Source organism: Cricetulus griseus, chromosome 4, assembly GCF_003668045.3.
Source record: "Cricetulus griseus strain 17A/GY chromosome 4, alternate assembly CriGri-PICRH-1.0, whole genome shotgun sequence".
Lineage (NCBI taxonomy): Eukaryota > Metazoa > Chordata > Mammalia > Rodentia > Cricetidae > Cricetulus > Cricetulus griseus.
Window position 1 is genome coordinate 16,948,056 of NC_048597.1, and position 8,613 is coordinate 16,956,668.

At 40.5% G+C, this 8,613-nt stretch overlaps 1 long non-coding RNA gene across 3 annotated transcripts in view; it reads right to left on the minus strand.

Annotated features, from left to right (window-relative positions):
• Positions 1 to 7,825, minus strand: part of LOC107978585 — a 51,707-nt gene extending 43,882 nt beyond the window's left edge. For all 3 annotated transcript variants that reach the window (XR_004769853.1, XR_003484779.2, XR_004769852.1), the window contains exons 1-2: positions 7,652 to 7,825; positions 6,373 to 6,454 (exon numbers count right to left, since the gene is read on the minus strand). This is a non-coding gene — a long non-coding RNA (uncharacterized LOC107978585). The remainder of the gene's footprint in view (positions 1 to 6,372; positions 6,455 to 7,651) is intronic.
• Positions 7,826 to 8,613: the final 788 nt, after the last annotated feature.

An 8,613-nucleotide genomic window follows, 5' to 3' on the forward strand; every position in this document is an offset into this window, starting at 1 on the left:
TGGAAATTTCACAAATCACGCCACTCCTCCAGGGAGTGCCTCGTGCCCTCCCTGGAATGTACTTTCTCTTCCAAATATGACTAAAAGCATTTCCATAGTTAGGGTCAGAAGGACTTCATGGACATGTGATCTGCATGGATGCATAGGCCTTCCTCTTACATGAGCCCACACTTACATTCTCCAATTGATCTTTTATAATTCTTCATTTTTAAAAAGAGGTTCTCCTTTTTATTTGTGCAGAGTCCCACAAATTATGTTCCTATAACCCCAGATTTTCAAAATCTTAGCAATTAAGGCCAAGAAGTTTCTAGGTCTGTGTGGAGCATGATGAAGTGTTCCCAACCCAGGCATCACTATTTCAACAGTGTATTGAAGTTACTTTGGAAGCTGACTTTCAAGCACTATCAACTTCCTCTGGGAAAGAAGGGCCATCAAAAAAGGATTCCTTTGGACCTCCTCACAAACTTAAAGAGATAGAAGCAGGAGGATTACAAGTTCAGGTTTGTGAGTTTCAGGCCAGCCTGGGTTTATAAGACCCTGTTTTAAAGAAAGAAAAGAAATAAAGGGGGAAGGGAGGGAGGAGGGGAATGAAAAGGAAAGAGGGAGGGAAAGAGTTAAAAAAAAAAAAGATTGTTCACTCTCTGACTGACAGATCCAACACTTAGGATGAGGTCAGTCACCTGTGTTTTAACAAGTCTCTCAGGGAAATCTGTTGCTACTGAGAGTCAGTGGCTCATGAAATCTGCTTCTAGTTGTAAAAATAGTACATTAAAATCATGATAAGCTTCTCCATCATCCAACCTGCTGAGGAAGGCTATATGTTTATTGTCATGTATTTAGTCATTCAGAATCACTTCATCATCACTGTAACTATCACCGCTATTACTGGGCAAGGCGTGCATGCCACATTTCACATGTCAGAGTGCAGCTTTGTGGGGTCAGTTCTCTCTGTCCACCTTACGGTAGTTAGAATGAGATGCCCACCCATAGTTTTGGGCATTTGAACACTTGCTTTCCAGTTTGTGGTGCTTTAACGGGAGGCTTAGAAGGTGTGCCCTTGTTGACAGAGCATGCCCCTGGGGTTGGGCTTTAAGAATTCACATCCACTCTGTAGTCCCAGTCTGCTCCTCTGCCTCCAGTCTGCGGTTCAGGATACAGCTCTCAGGCTCCAGCTGGCTGTCATGCTCTGCTCTGCCATCATGGACTCTCACCCTTTGGAACCATAAGCCTAAATAAACTCCGCTATACACTGACTTGGTCATGGTGTTTTATCACAGCCATATAAAAGTAACTAATACACACCTTTATGTGGGTTCTAGGAATCAAACTCAGGTCTTCAGGTTTGCATAGCAAATATTTTATCCACTGAGTCATACTGCTGGCTCTTATTCATAATTAGCTTATCCACACGTCAACTATTTCTGCATCATATGCATCATAAATGAGACAGATGTCAACATGAGCACAAAGACTGTGTATGTGAGGTAAAATAAAAAAGGTACAAGAGAGGGAAGAGTTAAATCCATAGACCATGAGGAACTCTGCCAACTTTGACTGTCTTTCTCCATTGCTCTCCACCTTGCTTTGTTTTGTTTAGATAGAAACTCATATGTCACACAGGGTCTGGCTTTGAATTTGCTATGTAGTCAAGAATGACCTGGGAACTCTGATCCTACTGCTTGTGCCACTCCGTGCTAGAATTACAGGTGGGACCACCACAGTCAGTTTATAGAGGGCGGGGACTGGACTCAAGCCTTTGTGCATGCCAGGCAAGCACTCTGTTGCCTGAGCTATAGCCCCAGCCCTCCACCAAATTTTCTGAGGAAGGTGACCTCACCTAAATCTGACGTGGAAGTCGATGGGGGTGTGTGTCTCTACCCTCCTGTGGAGCCACACATGGGTGTGGTGCTTTTATGTCAGTGCTGGGAGACCTGAGCTGAGATCCTCATGCTTGCATAGCAAGCACTTTGCTCCATCAGCCACCTTCCAGCCAGCGGCATCCTCACAGATCCTGCCAAACAGCCTAGATAGTGCTGCTTGCACAGTGCCTTTTCATTATGTCACATCAGGGTCTCTCATGGGAATAGGTTTGATGATATCTTTTCTAGTTTTTTTTTTTTTTTTTTTTTTTTAAGTCAAGGGTAAATTGCAGTTTGGAGTTTTTTTTGTTTTTTGTTTTTTGTTTTTTTCTGAGCAAGGGTGTGTTTAAGTTTCCACTTTTAGACACCAGACTTCCAGCTCCCTTTCTCTCCCCACCCTCCTTCCCTGTGTGTGCCACAGATGGATACTAGGCAGCCTCCTTGAGACATCAATGACAACATGATGGGCCCTGAGGCAAGAGGGAATCATCATTTGCTAACTACCTTTCTGGCTGCTTCTGCCAAATTCACTACATTCACACTCCTGACTTTTCTAAGTCAACAATGGACCACAATAAGAAAATAGCCCATTAAAAAGATACATGTCATGATTTACCTCTTTTCAACTTTGGTTCCAGTGGGCAAAACCCACCATCTCTGCCTAATTCTGAATAGCATTTAAGTGACATGAAGTAACGTAATGCTTTCAGGGACACACTTATAAAAAGCACACACACACACACACACACACACACACACACACACACACACACACACTAGCTAGAGAAATGTAAATGAGTCCTACTCCTGTGCACATGGAGTTGGCAGTGCCCATTGAAACTTAACGTGCAGTAAAATCTCAGCCAAAAGTTAACACTTCTAGGGATCTATCCTCCCAAAATACTCAAATAGCTTAATTGATCAATGAAATATAGTTTGAAATAGCATTTTAAAAAATAGAAGCAGGGCTTAGCAGTTATGAGCACTTGTGACTCTTGCAGAGGACCTAGGTTCAACTCTACTCACGTGGTAGTTTATAGCCATCTGCTACTTCAGTTCCAGGAGATCTGATGCTTTCTGCTGACCCCCATAGGCACCAAGCATGCAAGTGGTACACATACATACATACATGTAGGCAAAACACTCATAAAACAAAATAAATCTAACAAAAAGCTAAAGAAAGAATTAAGACAATTGTGAATAAGAAATTGATTACTGAGAAATGACTCAGCAGTTAAGAGTGGATACTACTCTTGAAGAAGACCCTAGTTCACTTCCCAGTACCCACATTGGGTGACTCACACCACCTGTAACCCCAGTTCCATGTACAATATTATGCCTCTAACCTCTTCAGGCACCAGCACTCATGTGCACATTCACGCACATATACACATAACTAATTTGTTTAAAAATTTTAAAAAGCAGTGGGGAACTGTTTATGGAGAATAGCTACAGAAGACAAAGGAAGAAGTCCCTGTGGATTGTTTTGGAAAATGCTCTATCATATTCAGTTATTTAAAAGTAGAAAGATAGAGGGTGATAACGTTGTTTATTTCTCTTCTCCCAAGGAAATGGTATTTAGTAAACCATATGTAAGACAAATTGCAGCGTTCACAAAAATGAACCAAGTTGCTCAGTAAAAAGTCACCAATCATTCAATAGATGCACAATATATTTGTAATCAAACCAGTGAAAGTCACTGCACTTGCAAATGTGTGTGTGTGTGTGTGTGTGTGTGTGTGTGTGTGTGTAATGAAGAATTTATCCAAAGACATTTCACAGCAGTTATTACAAGTTCATAAAGAGGTTCCTTATAATGCTTTTAAATGTCAGCAGATGTTATAAAATGTTTCTACTCAGTTATAGCTGTAGTTGAGTAAAATTCATTGCACATGAATCAAAATAACAGAACCTGAATGAACAGTCCTGTGGCAATAGATGCAAGTTAAAAGAATGGATTTGGATTGTCTCACAAAAGCAAAGGCAGGCTGCATATTCTCTCAGAGTCTTCTATAAATACTCCTTGTCTTAGTGAGCTGTGGATTCTTACTGAGCAACTTAGAATTTAACATTGCAGTTCCTGATGGATGCCTGAAGATAGTCACAAGTCCTCATTGCTGTAGAACAGAATTATGGGTCTTAATTATCAACAAATCCAATCTTGAATGAAAAAATCCTTTACAAGAGACCATTGTCCTATGTGAAAATAGAAGATGTAGCTACTTTTGCAGGAAAACAGCTAGCAAGAAGAACTTAAAAACTTGGGCCCATTCCCACATACACATTAAAGGGCCATTGTCATCAAAGTTTAACAATCTATCCTGAAAAAGGTAACACCCGGTGTCACCAAAGTCCACCTTAGTCTTCTGTTTTTAAGTCAGGACAACACCCAAAGAACATGTAAGTGTGAGCAAATGACTGCATGAGAAAAGAAAAGCTAAAAGTGTGAGCGAATGTGTGAGCGAATGACTGCAGGAGAAAAGCTAAGACAAACTGGTTGCAGATTTTCTGCCTGGATGACCAGTTGAGTAGAACACATGAAGCAGATGACAAGTGTCCCTAAGTAAGAAAGCAGATCTGCCTGCTTCTATCCAAATATATTCTCCCTGCCATAGTACATCAGTCACAAAAAGGGTTAGCTTTATTTAACAGGAAAAACAAAATAACAGTTGCTGAAACAAAAGAACTTTTCACTAAGAGAAATCTAAAGTTAGGCAACTCAGCATTGACACAATGGTTCCATTGTCTTGCCTAACTATGAGAAAGGCCTCAATCTGGTCCCTGCCCTAGAGGAACAAAAACTGAAACCTCTAAGAAAAGCTAAAAATAAGTGATAAGTTGACGGGGGAATTTCAAATTTATCTTGTAAACAAGTATCACTAAAATACACAGCATGTCTCTGTAAATAAGAAGAACATAATGAATGAATAAAAATGTAAGTGAACAGGTCACTAAAAGGAAATATAAATGGGTCTTGGGACTTTAGGTTTTTTAACACTGTAAATTGTTCTTTGCAATCTGTCTTTCATTTTTTTCTCTTTTCCTGGCATTCAAAATTCTAAAGAAAGAGCCAACTTAGTGATTAAGATGTTGTCTGGAAAATCAGCTACTTTCAGGAAATAGAAACAAGGAAAACATTGGCCCACGGCTTTCTAATCTGCAATCCGGCGTACAGAACACAGAATGTCTGGTGACCCCATCAGATAACATCAGAATATTTATCAAGAGATGTAACACTGTAAGGCTACTTGATTACACTGGCACCCACTCATCTAAGGCTAGAAATTTTCCATTTCATCACTCTAAGTTATGGTTGTTAGAAGAGCTGGTTCTTTGAAGACAGAAATTTAGTTCTCCTTTCATGGTTCTTTCTCTATTCATTGGCTTCATTCAACAGCAACAGAATCAGACTTCTCAGGACTACAGGGTGAAAATGATGTGCAATCTCAAATCTGATACAAATGAAAGCTCAAGGAATTGCTCATTTCTCCTCACAGGTGGCTAAAAAGTCAAACATTTGAATCTGTAATCTCAGTACTTGGGGAGCAGAAGAAGAAGGCCCCCCAGCTCATTGTCAACCCAGACTATATAGTGAGATCCTCATCAACAACACCCCCAACAAGAAGAAAATAAAATTGGACACCATATTCTGTGGTGGAATTGTGGGGAAATGGGCAGTCAAATGCGGCGCTGGCAGACTGTAAGCTGGCGCATCCTCTGGTAGAGGATTCCACCCACAAGACTATAGTAGTCATAATAGTCCATTGAAACTGCTCATTGTTATTCTAAATGTTTGCTTATCTTGATGTTTAATGTTAAGCAAACATTAAATAGAAATGGTTAGTCTGAAGCATTATTTGTAGGTGAATAAAATTTGGAAAGTTTCTGGCAAAATTCTATTAAAAGTGAATGAGGAAGCCATGTGTTGTTACATAATTGTTTTGTAAGTACTTTAGTGATAGCATCATAATGTCTTCTGAATACTTATGCCCATGGGTAAGTGTAGCTCTTACCCCTCATCAAGGAATTTTCTGTTTGCAGCAGAGACCATCACAGAAAACCACACCTAGTCAAAATACAGACAACAACTGCCCTTGAATTGCCCAGCCCCAGTGGATAAATCTGCAACACAACTCCTGCTCCTAAGATGCAAGGGGCGTTGACAAAGGAAGCAGAAAGGCTGGAAGAGTCAGAGGACCAGGAAATGGCAGGGAAGCTAAACCCATGATACCTCAAATAGGATGGTCAAACAAGACCAAAAAAATGGCACCAACAGACATGCCAACATAGAAGGGAAATGCCACATGGAGACCCAGTCCGAGATAAAGAACTACTGGCAACAAATGACTTCTGAGAAGGAGAGAATTCATCTCCCCTAGGGAAGAGCTCCTTAACAGACTCAGCAGCTTATATTTATAGATTATATATGTAACCAAAACAAAGAAAAGAGGCTGTGAATCTGAGAGGATGTTCAGGGGCATTGCTTTGGAAATCCCTCCCATACTCTTCTTACCTGCTGCGGGTGATTAAGCCTTTTCTCACAGTTCATTCCTGTCCATGCTTGTTTGGGCTTTGCCCTCACCAAGATGCATTAGCTACAAGGGAGGTATAAAGAAGACATACTATAGAAATAGAGATAGCCATTTATAACAATATCTTCAATCTTTGAAAGTAACGATTAAAAACAGGAAGGGACCCTAGAGAGAAAGCACATACAATTTGGCACATATATTAAGTGTGTTTCAAATGAAAGCTAAAGAAGCAATGTATAGGAATTCTAAGACCTCCAGCATACCAGGAAGGGGATAAACTTTTGACTTAGTTCTCCTGAGTGAGTATTCACCATTTGATAAAGGGGGAAACCCTTTCCCTACATTTAACTGTGTATATTCTCGGTAGTGTCGAATGGAGTCCCACTGATAAAACTGGTCAGGATTTAGCTACTCTTACTTAGTCTCAAAGGGCAACTTTGATTTAGCCACTTCTATTTAGTCTCAAGAAAATCCCTCACAGCACATCCACAAGCTTCTTCCCCAGGTGGTTTTAAATACTGTCACATTGACAATCAAGACTCATCATTACAACTCTACCCCTGTCACCTTTACACTCAAGTACCAGTAAGTTCCCTAAGATCCCCTAAATATATTCTAACCCATCTAGATGCATCTCCAACTCAGCCTGTTGCTACATGTTTCCCTAATGTCATCAAATTGGAGACAAAGCATGGGGCGGGGCAACAGCAGCATTCTGAGGGCCCTGGTTTCTTTTGTGAAGTTTACATAACTATGTGATGGTGTAACCACATCTCACAACCCTAGAAGGAGCCTATGCTGGGGAGAACAGAGCAGTGCTGGCGCTGACACAGATTCATCCGTCAGTGGAGCAGGATGGAGAGCCCAGAAATCAACCTGTGGATTCATGGTCAATTGATTTCGAATGAAGGTGCCAAGAACACACCATGGGGAAAGGATATTCTCAACAATGAGGCTGGGAAAGAAAGAATGTCTGTGTGAAGAGGACCAAAAATAAGTCAAAAGTGATTAAAGACTTAAATGTCAGAATGGAAAATATACATTTTACATACAAATCCTCAAAGCACATGCAATAAAACTTCAAGTTAAAAGGCTTAAGATTGGTGTGTTTGCTTGCTTTATCCCAAGCTTGCCTCCTTACCAGTCTCATTAAATGAAAGGGCATCGAGAAGAGGAATTTGTAAACACTTTGGAAATGAAAGGCTTCCAGGAAAACAGACACAAGCAGACAGGACACAGAGAACTTTGTGCGGGACTTACCCTAACCCAGCCTTTCCTCTGAGCAAATTAAAACTAAGCAACTTCCTGAGATGGGAGGCTTTCTGGTTTCTTCCCATCAGCGTGATCTTTTTTTCACTTTATTTCCCTTGCCTCCTTTCCCGTACTGATGTTATGTTAATAGTGTTGTCTTGTTTTATTTCCTGCTTTTTCTGTTGTCACTTTTGTTGGTGCCCTGCCTTTCCCCTCCCACTGTCTTTAATTCCTGTGGTTTGTGGTCTACCTAGGAAGTAGGAGTGCCATTCCCTCTGGCATTTTTAAAGCTGCTTTTTATATCTCTAAGACCTACAGCTGCTGGGAAAGGCCACCAGTCCAGAGAAGTGCAGCCACGTGACACCAGGGGATATTTTGGGGTAACCCTGCCTGGCCATTACTCTCAACTTATGAAATACAGTCAATGATAAAAACTCATGGCAGACCAACTGCCTACACAGTGTGGGATAAAGGCATGATGGATGGATCAGCAATGATGGGTAGCTCCTGTTTTACCCTTGTCCGTGGATTTTGGTTTATGAGTTCCTTTCAGCTAGAACTAAGCTATCCCAGGGATAACAGGCCTCTACCAGCAGTGGGCTATGGGTTTTTGCTTGTTTATCAATAACACCTCCGTTAGTTAGTAAAACAAAATTATTACTGATTGACACAAAAGTTTCAGTCCATTTCAGTGGCTTTTAATTTAGACAGAAAGTTTGGCATATGGATCAAGATTTCTAGGACTGTAAAATAGACTCTTGTAAGTTTGCACTAAACACTGAATTTAATATATAAGTGAAGACTTATTCATAGATGCTTAATAATCCTTGTTATCATCCATTTGCTCTTTTAGGAAATATAATCTTAATCCTGCATTCAACCTTTAAGAAAACTACATGACCCATTTTAATTTTAGGAAGTAAAGCCCAGTTCTACACATGAACAACTGAGTTCACATTAACATGTCAGCT